At 45.4% G+C, this 25,699-nt stretch overlaps 1 long non-coding RNA gene across 1 annotated transcript in view; it reads left to right on the top strand.

The window, feature by feature from the left end:
• The first annotated feature begins 6,051 nt into the window (after positions 1-6,051).
• The window catches only part of LOC142767574 (uncharacterized), a 36,448-nt gene continuing 16,800 nt past the window's right edge, over positions 6,052-25,699 (top strand). Inside the window, exon 1 of the long non-coding RNA XR_012885002.1 lies at positions 6,052-6,458. This is a non-coding gene — a long non-coding RNA (uncharacterized LOC142767574). The remainder of the gene's footprint in view (positions 6,459-25,699) is intronic.

The following is a 25,699-nucleotide window of genomic DNA, read 5'->3' as shown; positions in this document are numbered from 1 at the left end:
TTACCACACGAAATTATTATTTCATTTATATAGCAGGTGCCCAAGGACAAAGGAAAAAGAAGAGCAACTTAGCAACTGCCAGGTGTAGAGGTATAATACCTGCCTACAGCTGCCATTGGCCATGTCATGATGATTGCACCAGCCCTCATCCGTGCGAAACTGCAGGAGAGCTCCACTTTAATCGTCATTGATAACACAGACGTGACTGGTCATCGGCTAGTTGCGTTCACCGGAGCTCCTCTATCACTTTTAACCATGAATTTCGTTAAATTTTCGAGCACGGAATAAGTACGAGATGCCGATGCTTCGAAATTTCAAAGCGACAGGCAGTGCTTCGCAGCGATTATACAATTTGCCCTTACGCTAGTTCTGGTGATTATTTGGCCATATAGATTTGTAATTTATATTGCGTGGAAAAAACCTGTGTCCAATGATTTTAAAATTTTTTCCACCACAGACAGAAAAGCGAAATACCGAGGACTTCAAGCACAAGTGCCATTTTCTTTAGTTTTTATAATTTTTCGCCATATTTTTTGAAGCACCCTGCCTTGGCTGAAGCATGTGACAAAAGGTCCACGCCTATCAAATTACTGGGCAGTGGAACAACGGCATTTCTGTCATTTGCAATAAATTAGGCTATGCTAACTGAAGGCCATGCGTACCGACAATTACATTTGCATTCTATTACGAGTTTTCGCAATTCATCATAGTTGCACATGCACTGAAATAATTTCGGGGTGCACGCGCATCTTTATCAATGGCTTGCGAGACGAGCATGAGCTGTGCGTTACTCATGTCTTTTCTGTCCTCGAGTTCGAAGCGCACCTTCATAGTCGCGATGCAGAAACAATGAGCCCAACTGAGTCAGCTACCAGCTTCATGACTCACGCAGCTATCTATCAGCCCACTCCACTTTTCTGGCTTAACCCGCTATGCCTTGCGCATCCCACTATTCACATTTATCTACCACGCTTATCGTTCCTGCGACGAAATAAAGGCCAAGAATGGAAAACGACTCAGGGCAGTGCGAGGGGCACACACACCATTTATTAAAAAAAAGAACGATTGGGAAGTCAATGTACCTCTAAGGTTCAGAAAACATCTTTCGACTTCTGAGCCCACTTAAAAACAGAAAATAAAATGCTGCCGGAATGACGGACAACCTTAGCAGCTGTAGTGTTCGTCACCAGGAGTGCGGAGGGTGGCTGGGGTGATAAAGGGAGGGGGTGTCGGTCGCCGTCTTTATGAGGCACACAGCCAAGAATTGCAAGCGAAAAGCATGCGCCCTTTTTTTTTTTCGCCTTACTTTATTTTGCACCCACACTCAATAGTCGAAGGCTGCTGCATAAAGAGACACTGAAAGAGAGTAACAGAACCTTCTTTGTCATGTTGTGGCGCATGTCATGTAACATGTTATCCTAACTTGCACGTTATGTCAAAATATCATTGACAATATTTATTCTAAATTTCTTCGATTCCATGAAAAACTATGAAACCTAAAATTTGAGGTTGCTTCTATACGCTTCTCTGTGGAGTTCTCACTTCAGGTAAGATTATACGCTCAAAGAGTCAGAAATAGGTAGCTAACAGACAGTTACTAATGCCCCGAAGACATTCGCTGACCGGGAAACATTATAGGGACGCTTCGATCAACGCTTATCTTGCGAATGCGATGCTGCCACCCCACCGCGGTGGTCTAGTGACTAAGGTGTAGGGCTGCTGACACGCAGGTCGCGGGATCGAATCCTGGTTGCGGAGGATGCATTTCCGATGAAGGCGGAAATGTTGTAGGCCTGCGTGCTCAGATCCGGGTGCACGTTGAAGAACCCATGGTGGTCGAAATTCCCGGAGTCTTCCCCTACGCCGTCTCTCATAATCAAATGGTGGTTTTGGGACGTTAAACTCCACATTTAAATCAAATCGCCCCGCCGCGGTGGTCTAGTGGCTAAGGTACTCGGCTGTTGACCCACAAGTCGCGGGTTCAAATCCCGACTGCGGCGGCTGCATTTCCGATGGAGGCGGAAATGTTGTAGGCCCGTGTGCTCAGATTTGGCTGCACGTTAAAGAACCCCAGGTGGTCCAAATTTCCGGAGCCCTCCACTACGGCGTCTCTCATAATGAAATGGTGGTTTTGGTACGTTAAACCCCACAAATCAATCACATATAAATCAAATCAGCGATTGCAATGCTACAGATGGGATTTTTTATCATATGCAGGGGACAGTCATCTTTGCTGGATGGGTGCTTATTGTGTAGAACGGACGACTACATACGTTAGGATCTAGCTTATTTGTATATCACATCACGACCACTACTGCTTGCTCGCCATAAAATGTGACGGAACGATTCTGCAGCCCCCAAGTTGCCCTCACCGCAAATCATGACTTGAGTCAAAATTATCTACGCTTGCTCCAAACGTGGGTGTGAGAATGAAAGTAAACTGACCAATATATACCGGCAAACTTTGTCTGCTGTAGTTCACTCATACGTAAAAAGCAAGAAAGTGCTGGTGTCAGTTCACGTAATGGCTGCAGCGTGAGAACTTGTAGCTTATGCATGGCCAGAATGTGTGTGCTATAACTCCGTTTTAAAAGTACATGTTGTTCGGCATAATATGGTGCACTACTCTCACACACGACATATTTATTTATACATTTGTCGTTGAGCATGACGTTTTCAGAGACGGCAAGAAGAGATCTGATGCGCAAATGTTTCATCAGCAAAAGAACGTCTTTAGTTCCTGCATGGGCATTTGTCGTGTTGCCTGTAGAGAATTTTTATAACAGAAACTATTGCAAAGATTGTCGCAGATCAACATATGTCATAGCCACTGCCACTAAATCATTCATTTGCTTGGCTAAACAAGAGATTTCTAAACGTGAGCGAAAATTTCTGCATTGTTCATACGTGTATTCTTAATCAGCACTGCCTTTGACAAATTGTAATTCACAAGTATTATTTTGCATGTTATTTAGCTTGCACACTAAAACAATGCTTACTGTTTTATTCATACACCTACAACCTTCGTGTGCCTCCTTTGCAATACCTATGCTAGACGTCAAGTAGCACGAAAAAAAAAAGAAACCTTTGTTACATCAACTATTGATTTGTTCCGTATATTGTCATCTTTGTGACTCTGAACAACCGAGTACTCGTTACAGCGGAAACAGATTTTTTTACCTACTTGCTGACTGCAAAAAAAAAAAAACACAGCACATCCCCGGAGTGCATGATGATGACCTGAACGAGGCGTTCTTTAGTCCGCCCGCGCCTTCGTCACGTCCGTCCATTCGTTGTGTCTTCCGTCCGTCCGTCCCTGCGTCCATCGGTCCGTCCATCTGTACGTCCATCCGTCCATCCAAGCACCCGTTCGTCCACGTGACCGTCTGTGGGTACGTCCATCTGTTCGTGCATCTGTCTGTCTGTTCATTCATCCGTTCATCTCGTTAACACTCGAAGTACCGCCATGTCGCATCGTTTCATGATATATTCATCATATTGAAGTACGCCCATCGAGAACACATTCCAAGGACTAAACGAAAGGTGGCACGGCTGGCACACGCGCACTATCTTACGGCTTGCGCTTCGTGTCATCTCCCTACCGTTCACCACCGCTAGTCCGTGGCACTGGGGCATAACCTCGCTTAACCATGCTAAAACCAAGGAGGTTACGCCCAGCGATCTTAACGTGACAACCTTTTCTGGTCAGATAGTGCTCAAAGTGCGTCCTTCTGGTATTAGTGTTTGATGACGATATTATTTTTTGGGGACCTTCGACCCTAATATTTTGATCGGTCTGTTTGTCTGTACATTTGTCTGTTTGTTCACTCCTAACAGCATCGGGTACTTGAAACGGCCGACCCCATCCGCAGCTTCCACCAATGTTGCTCGAGATTCGGCATTCATGCCCTTGCAATTGTCGTATAAGAAGCAATTGCGCATGTCTCGGGCATCATATCAACATGTGTATGATCTGCATGTGCGTCTTTTACTAGAGAAGGCACAAATGAGTAATATTAGGGACTGCAGCGCTCATCACGCTGCGCTGACCATGCAACGCTTGCACGAAAAGGAAAGTGTTTCCAACGCTCCGCTAAAACGAGATAGTAGTGGCACCTACCTGTCGCCTTGTGTTCTACACCTTATCACCTCTGTGACCGGTGCGCACACCCGTCTCAGAGCCACGCGCTTTGTTTTAAAAAAAAATGCCAGTTGGCACTCATGTCTCATATGTGACGTGACTTGATGCGCTCGTTCGCTTCCGCTGCACGCTCGAGGCACTCTAACGCAGCGCCTCCAGAATACAGTTCACCGATTCTTATGTGCAGAACACCAAATAAATGTTTTGTTCACTCTTTCCTTACGCAAGACTATCGTCTTTCGCCGACATTTGCAGATTACCATGCGGGGCCAATTTTTTTAGTAAGCATAAGAATTGACGAAATCTGTTATAGATTAAGTCTCCGATACTCGTATCCATAGGTTGGTTCGTGATAAATAACTATCCTATTTATTTATCTCTAACGTGCGCTGGTTTACTCTTCAACTCAAAAGAGTGCGTGCGTTCCACTCAACCAGTCCGGCCTTGGAAGTGGCGACCCAATACTACTACGAAAACCACTGCTGCTGCTGCTGCTGCTGCTGCTGCTGCTGCTGCTGCTGCTGCTGCTGCTACTACTACTACTACTGCTACTACTACTACTACTGCTACTACTGCTACTACTGCTACTACTGCTACTGCTGCTACTGCTACTGCTGCTACTGCTGCTACTGCTACTGCTGCTACTGCTGCTACTGCTGCTGCTGCTGCTGCTGCTACTGCTGCTGCTGCTGCTGCTGCTACTGCTGCTGCTGCTGCTGCTGCTGCTGCTGCTGCTGCTGCTGCTGCTGCTGCTGCTGCTGCTGCTGCTGCTGCTGCTACTACTACTACTACTACTACTACTACTACTACTTTTACTTCTACATACATCACGGACGCGCAAGATCTACGGCTTAAGGAGCTTCGCCCGTAAAAAGGCAACTCTGACAGTACAATGTTGGGCACTTCGATGGGGCATTGGTTACAGCGCTAGGCTGTACACCCATAAGAGAAGTGTTTGAGAAAAATATTTTGACGAAGGCGAAATATTAGGAGCCGTTTTATTTTTGTGAACGTGTCCTGCCAGACTCCACACTCCTAACAGGCAGCGATGAATGGTGGGGTGCCTGCCTCAAACACACTTCAAAGGCAATTTAACAGCATTCTATACGGTGTAACATTCAAATGGAGAAACAGGTGCTAAAGAATGATTGCATTGATCTTCTAGTTGATGATCACTCGGATCATCTTGCATATTTATGTATGCATACAAACTTCTTCTGAAGAATGCAGCAACCCAAGCGACACGCCCTCTCCTTTTTAGCACACACAAAAAAAACCTTTCAGTCAAGACACAGCAACGTTGACATGGAAACAAATATTTGAATAATTCATTGATATGTGGCGTTTAATGTCCTAAAACCACCATATGATTATGAGAGACGCCGTAGTGGAGGGCTCCGGAAATTTCGACTACCTGGGGTTCTTTCACGTGCACCCAAATCTGAGCACACGGGCCTACAACAATTCCACCTCCTTCGAAAATGCAGCCGCCACAGCCGAAACTCGATCAACGCGACCTGCGGGTCAGCAGCCGAGTACCTTAGCCACTAAACCAGGGGGAGGGGGGCTTTGTTACGCTTCATTTTACGCGAACCCCTTTGGGCCCAAATGCAAGACCACGGACAGCGTGCGAACGCTCCCGGGTCTGTAAACGTATCGGGGGTAGAGGCGCAGAAGTGTAAGCCCAGACGCCGAGGAACCTGAGACGCTGCTGCCGCGAAGGTCGTCATGTGCTGTGCGCGAGAACGCGGTGAGCTCGTGACTCATTCGCACCTGGCTCTTGAGTGTGGGAACGCCGGTGGTGTGATCCGTGGCGCGATCAGTCGCGTGATCGGTGGCGTGACCAGTGGCGTGGTAGGTGGTGCGAACATAAGGTGTTCCATATTTGGTCATGCCTGGAGGCGCCTGACGTCACACAAGCGTCTGGAACCCTTTAAAAACGCGCAGGGAGAGACTGGGGGAAGCAGTCTGGATTGAGACTCTGCCGGAACTCTGCTCCTCGGCTTCTTACCTTTGTAAACTTGAATGTCCACTTTGGTCTAACTATGTAGTATTAAACTCTTTTGATTTGCTGTTCTGCGCCGTCTCGCCGGTACTTCCCTTATCGTCGGTTCTGATGCAAGTTACGAGCACAACCTGCTGACGGCGGCGGTCAAGAGACACCCGTAACAACTGGTGGCAGCGGTGGGATGCTGCAGTCATTTCGACGACTAGAGGGCTGAGCTGCGACACGGATCCACGAGCCGTCTCGTCTGCCAGGCCGCAACCAGATGCAGTGTTTGCGAGGGGTTTACGCGGAATTCTTGGCTGTTGAGTGGTGAGTGCGGGGCTTTGTCTGCTGTGTTTTGCCAGGCTTTTTCAGTGGGGAAGCGTAACTGGTAATTCGAACTATTGTTGTCACCAAAGTGGGCTGCGGCAAGATAGTTGTGTACAGTAGGAAAGGTCGCACTGAACACAGCCATGAATTTGAAGTTGCTGCGTAAAGCGGAGTTATTACAGCTGGCAAAGGAGTTGCGTTTGGATGTTTCTGACGCACTCCGGAAACCAGAATTGATCGAGGCTATTAGTGCTCTGGAGGCTGAGGAAGATGAGCTGACGGAATGCCTTGAGATATTTCGAGAAAGGGAAGCCGCAAAAAGACAGGCAGAGGAGCGTAGAGAACAGCAAGAGAAAGAGCGTGAGGAAAGGGAGCTCGATTAAAACGACTCGAGTTTCAACGTTCGAGAGAGCGCGAGGAACGCGATCACGCGCTCGAGTTAAAGCGACTCGAGGTTGAAATAGAGCGCGTGCGAACGGCGGGGCAGAGAAGCGAGGCAAACAGTGCAGGGGTGCACATATCGCTCAAAATGACAGAACTAATTCGCCCTTATAAACTCGGAGAGGACATTGGGTTGTTCTTGGTGAACTTTGAGCGGACGTGTGAGAAGCAGGGGTTCTCCCGTGAGTCGTGGCCACAGCGCTTGCTCACACTCTTACCTGGCGAGGCAGCAGAAGTAATCGCTCGTTTATCCACTGTGGAGGTCGACGATTACGATAAAATAAAATCCAGTTTGCTTAGGAAGTACAGGCTGTCCGCGGAGGCATTCCGGCGGAAATTCCGTGAATTGGAGAAAGGAAGGAGTGAGTCATACACTGAATTTGCCTATAAACTGAAGTCAAACATGGTGGAATGGATAAAGGAGGAGAAGGCCTTCGGTGACCACGCAAAGGTTATTGAGTGTTTTTTACTAGAGCAATTCTACAACCGGTTACCAGAGAACATTAGGCATTGGGTGCAAGACAGGCCAGATGTTAGCTCTGTAGCCAGAGCCGCAGAGCTAGCAGAGGAATTCGTCACACGTCGGGCTCGCGAAGGCAGTGACAGTGGTCGAAAAGGGGGTCCCGATTTTGGGTTCAAGCCAAAGAGAGGGCCTGTGAAAACGAAGGAAGAGCCTGAAATTGGGAATGCCCAAACTGTAAATACGTCGGAGTCGGAACGGAACACCAAACCTGCGTTAGAACAGCAAAGGAAGCTAGAAGCGAGGAAACCGTTCCTTTGCTATAACTGCCATAAACCCGGTCACATTGCGGCGCACTGTAAGAAACCAAAAGTTGTGTTTATATCCATCAGTGGTAGGGACGAGAATATCGAGCTTCTCGAACCTTACATGCGCGACCTTGAAGTGAACGGGAAGCCATGCCGTGTACTGCGCGATTCTGCGGCTACGATGGACGTAGTTCACAGCTCGTACGTTGAACCGCAAATGTTCACGGGTGAGTGTGCTTGGATCAAGCAGGCTGTAGAGTCGTGTAGTGCATGCCTTCCCGTCACAAAGGTAACTATCAAAGGCCCTTTCGGCACGCTCGAGACGGAAGCTGCCGTGTCTCCGGCACTCCCTCCGCAATACCCTTACCTGTTTTCGAATAGATCTGACAAGATGCTGCGCGAGAGAGGGCAGCTGTTTGGGGAGGCAAATGTGATGGCGCTAACGCGTTCGAAAGCACGGGAACTCATTGCGAAGGCAGTTGCCGAGTCCCCTTTAGCTGAAATCGGCCTGACGCAGGACTCCCCAGCAGAGGTCGAACTTACGCCAGCGTTACAACAGCAGGGGGTCTCATCCGTGGAGGATGAAGCTACGGCACGGGCACCATCAGAAATATTGGAAGAGCACTCCAGAGATTTACTTGTAGCGCCTACGTCGGAAAGCTTACAGCCACTGTAAATGGTAGACAGCATGGCCTTGAGGAATCAACAAGATAAAGACCCGAGCTTGCGAAACATCCAGAGCAGGGTACATGAAAAGATAGCCCCGAAAAACATAAGTTATTATGAGAAGGATGGCATACTGTACAGGAAGTATGTTGACAAAAGGGGTGTAATGTTTGATCAGCTGGTCGTGCCTCAAGCTTATCGAGAGGATTTACTGCGCTTGTCGCATGGAAGCTCTTGGGCAGGTCATTTAGGCGTCAAGAAAACGAAGGGACGGTTGTTGCAGGAGTATTATTGGCCAGGCTGTTTCCGCGACGCAGAGCGATTTGTAAGGACATGCGACACGTGTCAGCATGTAGGTAAGCCGGGTGACAAGTCGAGGGCGCCAATGAAGCTGGTGCCTATCATCACAGAGTCGTTTCGGCGCCTCGTAGTGGACACTGTAGGCCCACTGCCGGCGACATCGTCGGGGTACCGCCACGTGCTGACCGCGATATGCCCAGCGACTAAGTTCCCCGAAGCGGTTCCACTTAAAGAACTTAGCTCTGTGGAAATAGTTAACGCGCTCCTTTCCATATTCGCACGAGTTGGCTTTCCCGCCGAATTACAGTCGGATCAAGGCTCTATGTTTACTAGTGCTCTTACCACTACGTTTTTAGAAAGGTGCGGAGTAAAACTAATTCATAGTTCAGTCTACCACCCTCAGTCTAACTCCGTGGAGAAGCTCCACTCCGTTCTGAAGCGAGTGTTGAGGGCGTTATGCTACGAAAGGAAGACGGACTGGGAGCTATGTTTGCCGGCTACCATGTTCGCGTTAAGGACTGCCCCGCATGAAGAAACGGGGTTTTCACCAGCCGAGCTCGTGTACGGCCGCTCGTTGCGATCTCCTCTTCGCTTGCTTCGAGAATCGTGGGAAGGCCGAGCCGAAGACCCAGTAGTGGTCGAGTACGTTTTGAAGCTACTGGAGCATTTAAGAAGCGCTCATCGGCTATCAGAGCAAGCCATGGCTAAAGCGCAACATAGGTCAAAGGTGTACTATGACCGCACAGCCAGAACCCGTCGATTCGATGTCGGGGACAAAGTAATGATACTGCGACCGTCGCAAAAAAACAAGTTAGAAGTGCAGTGGGAAGGTCCCGCCAACGTAGTTGAAAAGCTTTCTGACACAAACTACGTAATACGCCTGCCCGGAAAGCGAAAGATACAGCAAGTGTATCATTGCAATCTGCTCAAGCCATACCGAGAACGGGAGGCAGTGGTATGCATGATGGTGAACATCCCCGAGGAGATTCCAGTTGAACTTCCAGGGCTTGCATCAGTCATAAACGGTGAGGATGGTGAACCACTAATCAAAGAATTAATATCGAAAGCGCAGTTAGAGCCGGAGCAAAAGATCGAGCTCCAGGATCTTTTTTTTTTACAGGTACCTTACAGGCCCTTGGTTAGGGCATTGAGTAAGGGGGGCTAACAAAGACATGTACAACAGGTAAAAGGGCGAAAGGTGCCAAAACGTAAGCTCGAGACATGAGTAACAAATAAACAAGAAATAAGTAAGTATAAATTGACATCAAACATCGTTACCAAAAAACAAGAAAGATGCAGTTCATGGCACGCAGCAGTTGGGAAGTGTACAATACGTGTAAGTTAAATTGACACAGATTGTGGTATAATACACTGGGAAAATCATGAAAGCGCTTACAGGAAGGGTGAACAGTTCGTCCTAAGCAAACAAAAATAAAGCACAAAAAATAAGGGGGCAATAAGCGCATTAGAAAAAAAAACTTTTTGCACAGCATTATGAATGTCATATACATACAGGAACGAAGCTATGAACATGAAATTATCAACCAAAATGTAAGACCAATTTGTTGCGGAAGGAAACAGGGTTAGTGTCAGATACTAAGTTATCGGGAAGATCATTCCACAACGTGATGGCACGAGGCAAAGCGGAAGCGTTAAAAGAGTTTGTTTTGCCGTACATGCGCGAGAAACTAAGCCGGTTGTGTAGTCTAGTTGATAAATAGGAGGGTCGTTCAATTGGAAGTCTGGTCATTGTAGTGCTATTGACGTATTTATAAAAGAGGCATAAAAGAGAAATGTTGCGGCGAGTGGATAATAATTGAAGTGAATAATCCATTTTAAGTTGTGTTACGCTGCAGCAGAAATTATAATTACGAGAAATGAATCGGACTGCCCTATTTTGAACTGCCTCGATCATGTTGGTTAAGTAATTTTGGTGGGGGGACCAGGTTGGTGAGGCAAATTCAAGTTGAGGTCGAACAAAAGTTTCGTAAGCTAGTTTTCGGACGTTAGCGGGGGAGGAATGTAAGTTACGGCGTAGGTATCCCAGTGATCTCGAGGCATTTGCGCAGATGTTAGTGATGTGAGAGGACCATGAAAGATTTCGTGTGAAGTGTAGGCCCAAATATTTGTATGTGGAAACATGCGAGAGTGGGTCATTATTTATACGGTATGAAAAAAATGGAGGGGTCATGCTTACGGGTAAATGAGATAGTTTTGCATTTTGATGCGTTTAGAACCATTTGCCACGTCTCACACCATTTCATAATTACATCAAGGTTTTTCTGTAGTGCGTAATGATCGTTAACATTTTTGATAGGGTGGTAGATTATGCAGTCATCGGCAAATATTCGTATGAATGATGTGACGCCATCAGGCAAGTCGTTTATAAATATAAGAAATAGCAGCGGGGCGAGCACGCTGCCCTGTGGCACCCCGGAAGTTACATCGCATATTGACGACAAATCGTTATTGATGACAGTGAACTGTTTCCGGAGAGAAAGAAAATTTCAAAGCCATGATAAGGTTAGTGAGTCTAATTGAAGAGCAGATAGCTTTGAGATTAGGCGGCAGTGGGGCACACGGTCAAACGCTTTCGAAAAGTCAAGAAAAATGCAGTCTATTTGGAGGTTATTATTCGTGTTCGAGTGAAGGTCAGTCGTGAATTCTAGCAGTTGTGTCTCGCATGACCAACCTTTCCTAAACCCATGTTGGTTGCGGAAAAAAAACTGGTTAGACTCAAGATGGTTGTAAATGTGCGAAGCGATAATGTGTTCTAATAACTTGCAGCAAATGGATGTAAGTGAGATTGGACGGTAATTTTGGGGTAGATGTTGGTCTCCAGACTTGAACAATGGGGTAACTTTTGCAACTTTCCAGTCGTCAGGTATCTGCCCAGACTCTAAAGATTGTTGAAAAATATAGCACAGAATGTTACTGGTAATGGAAATTGTGTTTTTTAGTACTTTTGAGTTAATATTATCAGCCCCAGCGGAGCTAGACAGCTTCAGCTTAGTTATCAGACATTCTGTACCTTTAGCTGTAATTTCGATAGGTTTCATGTACTGGTAATCATAATCGGGCACGTTAGGTAATGTGGATTGGTCTTCTCGAGTAAACATTGAGGCAAAAAAAGTGTTAAAAGCAGAACAACACTGGCTGTTAGAAAGAGGTTCGTGATTCTCATCATGTAAGGTAATGTGGTTAGCATCCCGATTGCGAGATATTTCACGCCAGAATTTTTTTGGGTTAGTTTTTAGGAGGGAGCCCAGGTCTGTTGAAAAATATTTAAGTTTAGCAGAGCGTATAGCTGCGCAGTAGGTGTTTAAACACTGCTTATACTTATCCCACGCACTGGCTGTGCGCAGGCGTTTAGCATTTCGGTAGAGACGTTTCTTTTTATTTCTTAGTTGGTTGAGTGGCTTAGCGAACCAGGCATTACACTTGTCATTAGATATCGAAATCAAGGGAATGTATTCATTAATCAAGATGGTCATTTTGTCACGGAAAAGTACCCAGTTGTCATGGACCGAGCGATTGCTAAACGAGGTCAAGAATACCTGGTTAAAGAATATTTCAAGTTCATTGTTGATTTCGGCATAGTTAGCTTTATTATAGTCGCGAATTTTTTTGGTAGTTTTGCCGGAAAACGTTACAGGAAGATCAAGGGTTACTTCAAGAAGTCTGTGATCGCTAAGACCTTCTCGGTAAAGGACTTCCACGACTGTATCAGGGGCTGAGGTCAGTATTAAATCTAAAATATTGTTTCCGCGGGTGGGTTTATTGACCACCTGTACAAGATTAAAGTCAAGCGTTAGGCTGATAAACTGGGCTGATGTGTTACAAGGGGAGAATAGAAGGTTCCAATCAATCTGGGGAAGGTTGAAGTCTCCAAAAAGAAAGACAGTTTTAGTATGGCACAAGTTAATGGCATCCGTAATACTTTCCCTCAATTCAGCTATGAAACAACTATTGGAATCAGGAGGGCGGTAACAGTTTTCTATCAGAACAACGTTAGTAGGGCTTGTTTTGCAAGCAACCCAAATTATCTCAAGGGCCGATTTTGTGTCGACAACGTAAGAACAAACTGTTTTTCTGATGCCCAAAAGAACACCACCACCTCTTTTATCAGCGCGGTCTTTACGATAGATATTAAAGGTGTTAAAATTTGGTAAAATCTCGTCATCGTTAATATCAGGTTGCAACCACGTCTCAGTAAGCACGAGGACGTCAGATTCGTTGTCGTCTAGCAGCGAACCTATTTCTTCTTTTTTAGGCAGTAAGCTACGTATGTTTGTAAACGTAAGAGATAATTAAGTTTTGTTAGAAAGGGGGTTATCTTGGAGACACTCTTCCGCGCACGTGTAGCTGCGGTTTTTTGATATAGCGCTTTGTAAGAGGCGGAGGATATAAGAGCTATCTTGTCGACAGTACCACTTTGTTTGTAATACTATCAACCACATACGTTTTTTTGCCCATGTGTAAAGTGTCGCCGGCTAAGTAGAATCTGGTGTTCTGACCTTTGGCAAAGTCGTACAATTTTTTCCTTATTTGCCTGGTTGTAAATGAGAAATCCCGTTCCTTTAAGTTTTCGCGCTGATGACAGTACTTCCTGTTTGTCCTTGAAAAATGCAAATTTTGCTATTATGGGTCTATTTTTACCTTGTGTGTATTTCCCTAATCTATGTACGCGTTCAAAATGCGTGCTGGTTTTTCTTAACTCTAATTTGTTCCAGCACAAATTAATTATTTTTTCTTCTGATTTGGCCCAATCTTCCTCGGGATCATCATCGAGTCCAAAAACAGCAAGTTTGACCTTCGCTGTCTATTTTCTGCGTCATTGCAACCAGACGCGATTGTCGTAACTTGGTTGGAAAGTTCAAGAATTGCTTTTTCGGCTGTATCAGTATCAGCTGTACTGAGGGAGGCATAGTTTGATTCAAGTGTTACAAATTTAGCTTTCAGCGCAGAGATTTCATTAACATAAACTTCCTGTCTCTCTTTGATGCATTCAAGTTCTGCGGTGAGTGTTTCGTTTCTCTCCTCAAGCTTGTGGATAGTCTGGAGAGCTGCAGAAAAAGCCTCTGCCTCGGATTTGCTCATTGGCCCGGGGTTTGACTCGACATCACCCGAGAGCATCAGTAGAAGGCTAAACAAGCAAGAGCACATATCATGCCAGAATGACACTGTTCGCTTCAGCGGATCAAACCACTCTGATGGGCACGACACCGAAATCATGCAGTAATCTCGACAAGTCACAGTTGCAGCACTTCTCAAGTAACTAACCTGCAATAACAGGGGACGTAAGCCGTGCATTGTGGCTGCGGTGCCGTGCCCGTAGTGGACCGGCGCTGAGGGCCTTTTGAATCCTGCTGTTTCCGTGCGGGGCGTTGTCAATGACGTTCCGGGTTGCCAGATTGGTGGGCTCACCGATTCAAAATTCGACGGTAGGAGCACCGAAACAGGCCAGTTGGAATGCTTGTCACATCGGATCTGCTCGCACGTGCCGGGGATTGAAGCGCAAATGATCCAGGTCGCTGTAGCCTGCAATAACAGGGGACGTAAGCCGTGCATTGTGGCTGCGGTGCCGTGCCCGTAGTGGACCGGCGCTGAGGGCCTTTTGAATCCTGCTGTTTCCGTGCGGGGCGTTGTCAATGACGTTCCGGGTTGCCAGATTGGTGGGCTCACCGATTCCAAATTCGACGGTAGGAGCACCGAAACAGGCCAGTTGGAATGCTTGTCACATCGGATCTGCTCGCACGTGCCGGGGATTGAAGCGCAAATGATCCAGGTCGCTGTAGCCTGCAATAACAGGGGACGTAAGCCGTGCATTGTGGCTGCGGTGCCGTGCCCGTAGTGGACCGGCGCTGAGGGTCTTTTGAATCCTGCTGTTTCCGTGCGGGGCGTTGTCAATGACGTTCCGGGTTGCCAGATTGGTGGGCTCACCAATTCCAAATTCGACGGTAGGAGCACCGAAACAGGCCAGTTGGAATGCTTGTCACATCGGATCTGCTCGCACGTGCCGGGGATTGAAGCGCAAATGATCCAGGTTGCTGTAGCCTGCAATAACAGGGGACGTAAGCCGTGCATTGTGGCTGCGGTGCCGTGCCCCCTTCTTCTGACAGAATTTCAGGACTTATTTGTAGATAGGCCTGGAAGAACCTCGGTTGTTGCTCATGACATCGAGCTGACATCCTCAGAACCCGTGCGTAGCAAAGCTTACCGAGTGTCACCGCGCCAACGAGAGATTATGGATTCCGAGGTGAAGAAGATGTTGGAATTAGGCGTGATCGAGCCTTGTGAGAGCGATTACACTTCGCCCTTAATCTTAGTTGAGGTGCCGGGAAAAGATCCACGCCCTTGCGTGGATTATCGCAAGCTAAACTCGATCACCAAAGATCAGATTTACCCGATACCAAACATTGAAGAGCGCATTGAGAGGGTTAGTGGAGCTCGATATATTTCCACGCTGGATCTCGTTCGAGGCTACTGGCAGGTTCCTCTCACCGAAAGGGCTAGCAGATATGCAGCGTTCATATCGCCGTTGGGAACGTTCCGCCCTAAGGTATTAAGCTTCGGTTTGAAAAATGCACCATACTGTTTTTCAAGCCTTATGGACAAGGTGTTACGAGGACTAGGGGAATTCGCTTTACCCTACTTAGACGATGTGGCGATATATTCGTCCTCTTGGTCGGAACACATGCAACATCTGCGAGTGGTTCTAACGCGTTTGCGTGAAGCGGGACTAAATGTGAAGGCACCTAAATGCCAACTCGCTCAAGGTGATCTACCTAGGTCACATAATCGGACAAGGACGCCTCCGACCTTCTGAGCTCAAGGTGGCTGCCATACGCGATTTCCCGCAACCACGCTCAAAGACAGATATCTGCTCATTTCTGGGGGTTGCAGGTTACTATCAACGTTACATCCCGAGATATTCGGAATTAGGTAGCACTTTAACTGACGCGCTCCGGAAAACTGAGCCACAAACTGTCATCTGGGATGACCGTAAAGAGGAGGCTTTCAAAGCATTAAAAGCCGCCTTAACAGGTCAACCTGTGCTGAAATCACCTGATTATTTGAAAGAGTTCATAGTTCAGTGTGATGCTAGTGAGCGAGGCATGGGAGTAGTGTTGTGCCAACGAGGAGAGGACGGTGAACACCCAGTTCTTTATGCCAGTCGTAAGCTGACTGTGCGAAAACAAGCGTATAGCGCAACCGAGAAAGAATGTGCGTGTCTCGTATGGGCAGTGCAAAAGTTATCGTGCTACCTTGCAGGCTCGAGGTTCATAATAGAGACAGACCACTGTCCTCTCAGATGGCTGCAGTCCACTTCTTCCAAAAATGGTCACCTCCTGCGCTGGAGCCTCGTTTTGCAGCAGTATTCATACGAAATACGGTACAAAAAGGGGAGTCTCAATGGCAATGCCGATGGCTTAAGCCGAAGCCCCTAGGTCATGAATTGGCCTCGATTGTTTTTCTTCCTGACATAGGTTTTTGTGTTATTATTTCTTCCGTAGTTTTGGAAGACCTGTGCGTCGTTAGGAGGGCAACAAAATTAGGGGTGTGTTTAGTACTTTGTACGAGTAATAAGATTGAGACTTTTGTGTTTAAGGTAAGCCTGGCGGGGCTCAGTGGATACGTGTCTCGCGCTTGCTTCTTCAGTGGCTTTGTTATCCTGTGTTTTCCCGTGGATTGTTTGTTCAGTCGACCGGCTCTACCATGGCGAGGATCTTGCTCTCCCAGAGAGAGGACTTCGTTGTCATCTGGCATCTCTTCGGACACCACGTCGCTTCCAAACTCTTGGCAAGAACGCCGGAAGAACCTGTGGTTTCCCTTCTTGTTGATGAAAGACCTGAAGCGGTGGGGTGTGATGATCTCACCACCCGGAGCTGCCTGGCGACCAGCCCCACCGACGAGCCCCTGCGGGGTCGCCCCGGAAAGGAGCTCATACCAATGTCTTTGGCCACTTTTGACTGTCGCCATTTGCTGGATTCCATTGTATGGTTCGCCTCCAGCCTCCGGCGAACCTCGACAACATCAGGGAAATCTGGCGGAACTACCTTACGAGACGGAACAGGGCCTGGAGCCAGGTATCACGTACCGTGCTCCAGGTTAAGAAGGCTACGAGCTTCGACGACTGATCCCTGTTGACAGTGGATGCTGTCCCCTGCCATTCGGGATCTCCATCCGCGAGGGGGCAGTCTGTTACGCTTCATTTTACGGGAACCCCTTTGGGCCCAAATGCAAGACCACGGACAGCGTGCGAACGCTCCCGGGCCTGTAAACGTATCGAGGGTAGAGGCGCAGAAGTGTATGCCCAGACGTCGAGGAACCTGAGACGCTGCTGCCGCGAAGGTCGTCATGTGCTGTGCGCGAGAACGCGGTGAGCTCGTGGCTCATTCGCACCTGGCTCTTGAGTGTGGGTGTGATCCGTGGCGCGATCAGTCGCGTGATCGATGGCGTGACCAGTGGCGTGCTAGGTGGTGCGAACACAAGGTGCTCCATATTTGGTCATGTCTGGAGGCGCCTGACGTCACACAAGCGTCTGGAACCCTTTAAAAACGCGCAGGGAGAGACTGTGGGAAGCAGTCTGGATTGAGACTCTGCCGGAACTCTGCTCCTCGGCTTCTTACCTTTGTTTGTAAACTTGAATGTCCACTTTGGTCTAACTATGTAGTATTAAACTCTTTTGATTTGCTGTTCTGCGCCGTCTCGCCGGTACTTCCCTTCTCGTCGGTCCTGATGCAAGTTACGAGCACAACCTACTGACGGCGGCGGTCAAGAGACACCCGTAACAGCTTAAACTACTATAGATGGGCGTCCATTATAACAGTATTTTAGATATATTGACACGTGTATAAACGTAGAAGACGATGATGATAGATTTGTTTCGCAGACTCCGGGTAGCGGGACAGAAGGTTCAAAAAAGGAAGACAAAGAAGGCCTTCGCTGTACAGTTGACAAGCTACACAGACATTTCTTAGGCTCTATGAATCGCCAGTAAGGCGCTTACAAACAGTTTTTATTGACCGTCTTGACCTGTTTTTTGTACAATGCTGGCCGAGATTTTGTATACCCCGAATTCTGGTTATACAGCGCTTTCTAGATGATTTAGATGTTTAAATTGATGCTGTTCCTTTAATCAGTACCAATTACAATGCTAATAAATAACAGTTTGATCATATACATCCGAAAAATTCAAAATTGATGCCACTAAGTTTTTAGAAGCTATATTAGGAAATTACCTGGCACATACGCCAATACAAGCAGTCATAGCAACTGATACGTCACAAAGGGAAGAAAAATGTTGAATTGGTATTTTTTCACCTGCCCTAGACTGTTCCTTTTCGCTTCGTCTTCTGGATTTCGTGCCCATATTTGAAGCAGAGTTTTTTGCTATCATTCTAGCTCTTCGTAAAATAACTGCTTCAGTAAGAACCGCAATAATTTTAAGAGATCCACAATCAGTATGTGCCTCCCTTACTGCAGATGAGAACTCGCATGCTCAGAGTGCTTTCAAAGCATTAGTTCCCTCTCATCTCAATTTCATCAAACTGGTCTGGGTTCCTGGACATAAGGGCATATATATGAATGAAATGGCAGATACGTTGGCCAAGTCATCTTTCAATGGGCCTGTTATTGATGTATTACCGGCATCGAAATTCTTGATATGCGCTAGATTAAGAAAGAAACTACTGTTAGAGGAATTTTCTACACCTTCACTAACAGCCACACCAGAATTCAAGCATTCGTTATACCATTGGAATAGTAAAATATGTCAAACGCGAGGAACTGAAGTCGCAATCACTAGACAGTGCTGTCAAATTCCTCAGCTCAATTTATATTTACACAGAGCTGGTCTAGCAGCCCCCCCCTCATTGTCGTGTTTGTGGAGTAAATGAGTGAACTGAACATTATCTCATTCATGGTAATAAATTCTCCGCCTTATGTAAAACACTTTAGGTACCGTTTGCCACCTTCTCGGAATAGATTTAAATGCTCAAAATGGGCTTTGTTTCGGAGCTTTGTGTCTAGGCCACTGTGATGGGAAGATGATTGACGCATTGCAGGAGTTCGTCAAATGTTCAAAAACCTTTAAGTGTTGAAATAATTGTTCGGTAGATTTTGAAATTTCTAAATTCATATCAAATCAAATACGACGCTTCAGTGCATTAGACTAAAGATTATTTACAATCCAACCATCAAATTCGTCTTGTTGCATATTTTCTTATTTCCACATATTGATTATTTTATTCAGTTATACAAGAAAAAATTCATGAAAACTATCCGGTTCTTGGCCAATCCCCCAGCGTGGGTATGCGCCACATCGCCAAGGATCTTGTCTTTTCTTGTCTTGTCTTGATAACGTGTAAAGGCATAAGGTGTAAAGGATAAGGTGTAAAGAAAGGTAGACCCGTCGTCATTCCACTCGGACTCGCTGGTCGACTTCTGGCGAACCACTTCCTCTTCTTTTGCGGTGTCCTGGTGCATCCTCCCAGGGGGTGCGGTCTGATCGGGCGGTGATGAATTACACATCGCGCTGTAATGTCTCTCTCTTCTCCCGGCCAGGCAAATGCTTCCTGGTTGGCCTTTATAGCTCTCAATGAGTTACCAATCGATCTTTTCTTACGCAGCAATGTGAGCAGCATTCCAGTGGCCCTGGTTTTCTCTAACGGAGATTCTATTCGGATGAAAAATCCAAAAATTATCCAGGAAGAGCTCCGGGAGGTGACTGAACACTACCAGTTAATCACTGAGGTGCGACAGTTCGTTCGCGGAGGTATTCTTTGCTGTTCGCCAGACCAGGCCTATGTAGCAGATCTCCTCAAATGCACAACTTTTGCATCTCTACCGGTGAGCTGTTTCATACCTCCACATTTGGCATGTGTCAAAGGTTTAGTCCATGGAGTGGACTTAAGCCTATCTCCCCCAGAAATTTTAGAAATGTTTTCCGTAAAAGGAGCCGTGTTAGTGTTCCGGTGCTCGCGTATCATCGACAAAAAGAAGATCTCGAGTGAGTCGGTGATAGTTACGTTTGCTGGTACAACTCAACCAACAAAAATCAAGGCATGGCCACTTATATACCGGGTTGAATCGATAACCCCTCATCTACTGCGATGCATCAAATGCTGGCGTTACGGTCACAGCATAAAGGGGTGCAGATCAGTGGTCAATTGTCAGATGTGGGCAGGGCAACATAAGGCTAAGAATGTACAGCACATGAAAGGCGTTGCTGTCTGTGCTATGAGTCTCAAGCAGCTGACGACATTAACTGTCCTGCAAGGGCTCAGGAAATGCAAATAATAGATATCGTTAAGCAAAAACGTTGTTCTAGACGCGAAGCTCAAATCATCATTGTAGAGCAGTCTCGGGGATACGCCGGTGCTACGAGTCGTCTCAATCAGGCGATTGATTCCTCTCTCCCACAAGTAATAAGAACAACCATTGAAAAGTCATTGGCAAAGGCTATGGAAAACCTTTCCCTAACCTTAACCGAATCCTTGACACAGATAGTGAACGTGCAGATGACACAAACGCTGCAGAGCGTTATACAACCGGCTATGACTTCTTTGCCATCCTCACCACCTAAGGAGCTTAAAGCGCGGTCGATAGAATCAGCTTCAACGGTAACCATCCCGAAGGAAATAATATTTGCCGATGAAGAGGTGTACTCCCCAGGTAACATGAACCGTAAGCTTATAATTCCAGGAGAGCGGGACTTTGATTGGAGTTCCGATTCAAGTTCCCATGAATCGCAAATGAACTCGGAATCTAGAAACATGAAACGGCATGCGTCGCCTAAAACTAAGGGTTCTCCAGTGAATCACAAGATCAAGAGCAAAAAATATGAGAAGAAAAGCACTTCAAAAGAGGACTTTTTGAAAGATAGCGTCTTGGAGAAGGCAGTGCATATTGCCGGTATCTCGTCAATATAGGTGGATTAAAAATATTACAGTGGAACAGCTGATCAATTTTTTCTGCAACAACTGATTTATACTATTTTTGTAATCAATATGTTCCTGATGTAGCTCTCTTGCGAGAAACTTGGCTTTCACAAGAAAAGAGATTCTATATAAAAAATTACCGCATCTTTAGGTTAGACCGACCCTTTAGTGGTGGCGGCTTAGCCGTATTTATTACTTCAAAGATTGCCCATCGAGTTAATATTACAGGCCAAGTAATAGATTACGAGAATGGAAGTTTAGAGTAAGATATCTCTCTTCCGGGATGCCCCACTTTTTTAGTTGGTGAATGCTTATTTTCCAGCGGATGTTCAACATATTTTTGTGCCTAATTCTGTAATTACGTCATGTAGAAAGCAAATAGTATTGGCGGGTGACTTCAATTCTCACCATACATCATGGGGTTTCAGAACCGATATGAATGGGAAGCGTTTGTAGGATCTGGTTTCACACTATAACCGCACATGGATTAACACACGAACACCCACTTTTGTTAGTAGCCGGTCTCGGTCCACGATATACCTTACTTTTTATAGTCCTAACCTCACTATCTCTACATGGTCTACCCTAAACTTGGGTACAAGTAGTGACCACTTGCCTACATATTTTGATATGTATGTCCGGTGACCTCGGTAATCAGCCAATCAATAACTCACATAAATTTAGTACATTTGAAAAATCACTATGGGCCGCCTGGTCACACCGAATAGTTGAAAGCGAAGAAACGGCCATGAATTTAAGTAACGTGATAAAAGAATCGGTAACTAAATCGAAGTTCAACGTAACCGTAAATAAAACAATGAAAGTTCTTTCTAATTCTTGGTGGAATTCAACTTGTGGACGTGATTACAGACTGAGAAGAGCTGCGTGGCGTGACCTATTTTACAACCACTGCCCTAGAAATTGGAGTGACTACAAATACGCGGCTGCCAATTTTGAGGGGAAAGTTGCTGCTGCGAAAGACAGCTATGGTAGTCAGCGTTCTGAGTTTCTTTCAAAACCTAGAAACAGGAAATCTCTCTTTATTTCCTCAGAAACAAAACACTTACACCTTCATCTAACAACATTGAATCAGTGGTCTAGTTTTCTCGAAGATATTGCAAAAAGACTTGAAAGTCGCTTTATGTATGCCTTCTAAAACCATTCAGGATCTTCCGAGAAAAGTGACAGTTTTGAGAAGATGACTGCTTTGGAGTTAGAACAAGTAGTAAGAAACTTGCCCAATACTGCGCCAGGTCCTGACGGCATAACTAATTCTACAATAAAAATCATCCATAATGTTTTACCCCGGGAACTCCTGACATTGGTTAACCACTCTATCAGAAACTCATAGATTCCACCTGTTTGGATAATCGCTAAGATAATTTCTTTATTAAAAACAAGGTGCTGGGTTTACGATAGAAAACATCAGGCCTATAGCACTTACATCTAATCTGGTAAAACTAGTTGAAAGGGTCTTACGCATTAGGTGAGATAATTGGTTGAATGAAAACATGGTCTTGAGCCCATGCCAAATTGGCTTCAGGCGTGGTTGCTCAATTTGGTGGGCCCATGTTCATTTAGAAAGAAGAATACAGCTTGCCCGTTATAAGAAAAAGTATGCCGCCTAAGCAACACTAGACATCACAAAAGCTTTTGACAGCGTGGAGCATTCAAAACTAATAAATTCACTTAAAAACGCAGGTCTACCACAATACTTTGTAGCATGGGTGAATTCATTTTTAAACGACAGGGAATTTTACTGTTCTCAATCTGGTTTGTCGTCTCTAAGGCACAAACTAGAGGTCTCCCACAAAGATCAGTGTTATCACCACTGCTATTTAATATTTTACTATGCACAATTCCTGTACAGGTGGACTGGACGTGCAAGTGTATGTATATGCCGACGATATCACGTGTTTTGCTATAGCTGCAGGTATACATTCACTTTATCTAAGTCTGCAGACGTATATGAACGCTCTACAAACGTGGTTAGAAAAAAAAATATATCCCTGAATGTCAAAAAAGTGCGATAGTAGTTTTTCCTCCGAGTGTTCCAGTCCATATCGCTTTGTATTACCGGCAAGATGTTATCCCACAGGTGGAATTCGTTAAGTATTTAGGAATCACTTATACTGAAAAAGCTATTTGGAGTCCACATATAGAAAACATGGCTGCCATAGGAACTTGTGCGCTCGGGATGCTTCGTAGACTCTTCAGCAAACAACAGGTTTACGCCGTGATGTTCTCATCAGGATTTACTGCATGTATAATCGCCTGATATTAGAGTTCGGCTGCGTCTTGTTTTCTGGTGCACCTGCATACAAACTACGACCACTGGTTCTTTTAGAACGCGAATCGTTACGATTATATCTTGGACTTCCGAAATTTGTATCAAATACTATTTTGTACAAAGAAGCACGCCTGCCTTTTTTTCGTACTGGGTTTAACATCCTAACCGTGCGTACATTTCTAAAGATCTATGCATCGCCATTGAGGAGATCGCAATATATTTTTCTTGAACATCCGATGGAATTTTTCGGCCATCAGTGGCCAAGACTACGGTTTCCCCAAGTCATTTTCGCACATATTACAAGTGTAGCTCCATGAGCTACTAAATATAAGGACAACTGTACAAACAAGTCGAATAGAATTTGGTGACTTTCCAAAGAATCGCTAATATTTACCCAGTAGATACTCAAATTGTATTTTGAAGGATCAATTATCTAGATTAGTAACGGCTGCCGTGATAGCAACTGACGCTTCAGTTTGTGAAGAAAAAGCAGGGGTGGAAATTGCATCAATATATTTAGATTGGTATTTTTCACTTCGATTACCAGACTTTACTCATATTTATCATGCGGAATTACTTGACATTACATCAGCTCTACGAAAATTACCGCTATCGCTATCAGAAGCCGTCATTCTCAAATACAGCCTGCCTGTCTGTTCCTCTCTACGCATCAAAATTTTCGAATTATTTAGAAATATTTCATTGCCTCATTCTAAGACATATATGTCTTATTCGCTTGGTATGGGTACTTGGACACGAAGGTATTGCTCTAAATGAACAAGCGGATGCATTCGCACTTTTATCATGTAATGGTCCGATAATGACTAATTGTAGATGTTGGTGTTTCTAACTGCGGCACGTTTTGAAAAAATTGCCGCATCGGACAACTTTGCAAAGTCTGCGTTGTCAGTTTCTGAGTTCCCTCACCTCAACTATTGTTGGAAGAATCGATGGTGTCCCTGCACAAGGACCGAGATCGCAGTTACCAAAATACGATGTCGAGTCCCTCCGCTGAATTTTTACCTGCACAGGTCTGGTCTGTTACAGTCACCTTTATGCCCCCATTGCAATGAGTGTGAATCTCTTGATCATTTCTTTCTAACTTGCAGATTATTCACGGATCAGAGGAAAAGATTTCTGGATGAACCGCTTCAAAGGTCGAGATTAAATTTCTTATTTCTGAATCTTTTTTCCTTTGGGGCTACCGTGCTGGGTTTTAGCCACATGAATATTTGCGAAGCCGTTTGCGATTTCCTTCAGGAGACGAGTAGAATAGAATGCTAAATTCATCATTAAAATATAAAAATCAAGCATATTCATTAAAAATTAACATTTGAAATTATGAACACTACCTTTTAAATAGCCAGACACCAATCGTTTCATTGCCTATCCCTCATGATGGGTTGTGCCAGAAAAAAAAGGGGACAAACAAACAAACAAACAAACAAACAAAAGCATCACCTTTATGTCAGGTTTGCGAAGAAATGGAAATGACAGATCATTTCTTTTTATTTTCTCGCTGATATTCTTATCAACAGAAAAATACCAAAATTAAGATTAGAGCTAAACCTGGTAGTAACTTTATTGTTTTGCAGCATAAAATTTGATTTTAGTCACAGGGACGTCTGCTCTGTGGTATATGACTACATAATTGAAACAAAGCGATTGCCGTGATAAAGTGTCTTACATATATATATATATATATATATATATATATATATATATATATATATATATATATATATTTATATATATATATATATATATATATATATATATATATATATATATAAATATTATTCCTTTGACACCCACCATCACCCCTCAAATCAAATCTCATAGCCTGCATCGATCCCTGCTCAGATATACTCCTGTTTCGATTTTCGAATTTTCTTTCTATATATTTTTTTAGTGCAAAATTACTTTGTGTTTATAAAACTATAAGCCTTTTACTTGAAGATTCTGCCACTCGGTTCTTGGCTTATCCCCCTTTGTGGGTATGTGCCAGAGTAACAAGCATCATCATTATCACCATAATCAATATTCTGAAACACGTTGTTTCACTGTCGCAAGTTGTTTTCGTCTTTTGTTCTTGCTACACCGCAACACTGGTGGACGTGCTGGCCCGCGGACTCTGCCTGATGCTCCACACTTCCACGGGGAGCCGTTAATCCAGCCCGGACACACCTGTCCACACTCCCGCGCATCTCTCGAGTCATCGCTTGCGAGGCCTCCCTTCAGAATTCACCCCCTCGCAGGAACACTCTACAAGACACGGCTCACATCTACCAATGGCCACCACCAGTCCACAACAATTACTACGAGACAGTAGTCTGCCAACCCCATCTCAGGTAACCTTTTTTTTCACCGCTGGTGCCTGATCGCTTTGGTGGTGGAGCACTTGAAGACGTTGACGACTGGCTTGATCACTATAAACGTGTGGCCAACACCAACCAGTGGTCCTTTGAACAAAGGCTTTCCTGCGCCTATTTTTATCCCGACAACAGCGCTCGAACTTGGTACGAGGACAGAGAAGGCAGTTTGTCAACATGGAGTGACTTTAAAAGGAGGATGACAGACAAATTTGCCAATGTCGACCGGCGCGACCGTGCGCAGCATTTACTGGAGCTACGGGTCCAGAAACCCAATGAAACGATCGCAATGTTCGCTGAGGACATGGCCCGTTTCTTCCGTAGAGCTGACCCGCACATGACCGATGACAAGGAGTTACGCTACCTGATGCGCGGCGTTAACGAGCAATTGTTCGCCGAACTTTTTCGGAACCTGCTAAGCACCGTGACAGTCTTTATCAAAGAAGCTATGGCTATCGA

The sequence above is a fragment of the Rhipicephalus microplus genome, chromosome 7 (genome assembly GCF_043290135.1).
Source record: "Rhipicephalus microplus isolate Deutch F79 chromosome 7, USDA_Rmic, whole genome shotgun sequence".
NCBI lineage: Eukaryota > Metazoa > Arthropoda > Arachnida > Ixodida > Ixodidae > Rhipicephalus > Rhipicephalus microplus.
Note: the sequence above shows the minus strand (reverse complement) of the source record. Positions and strands in the feature narration are given on the sequence as shown.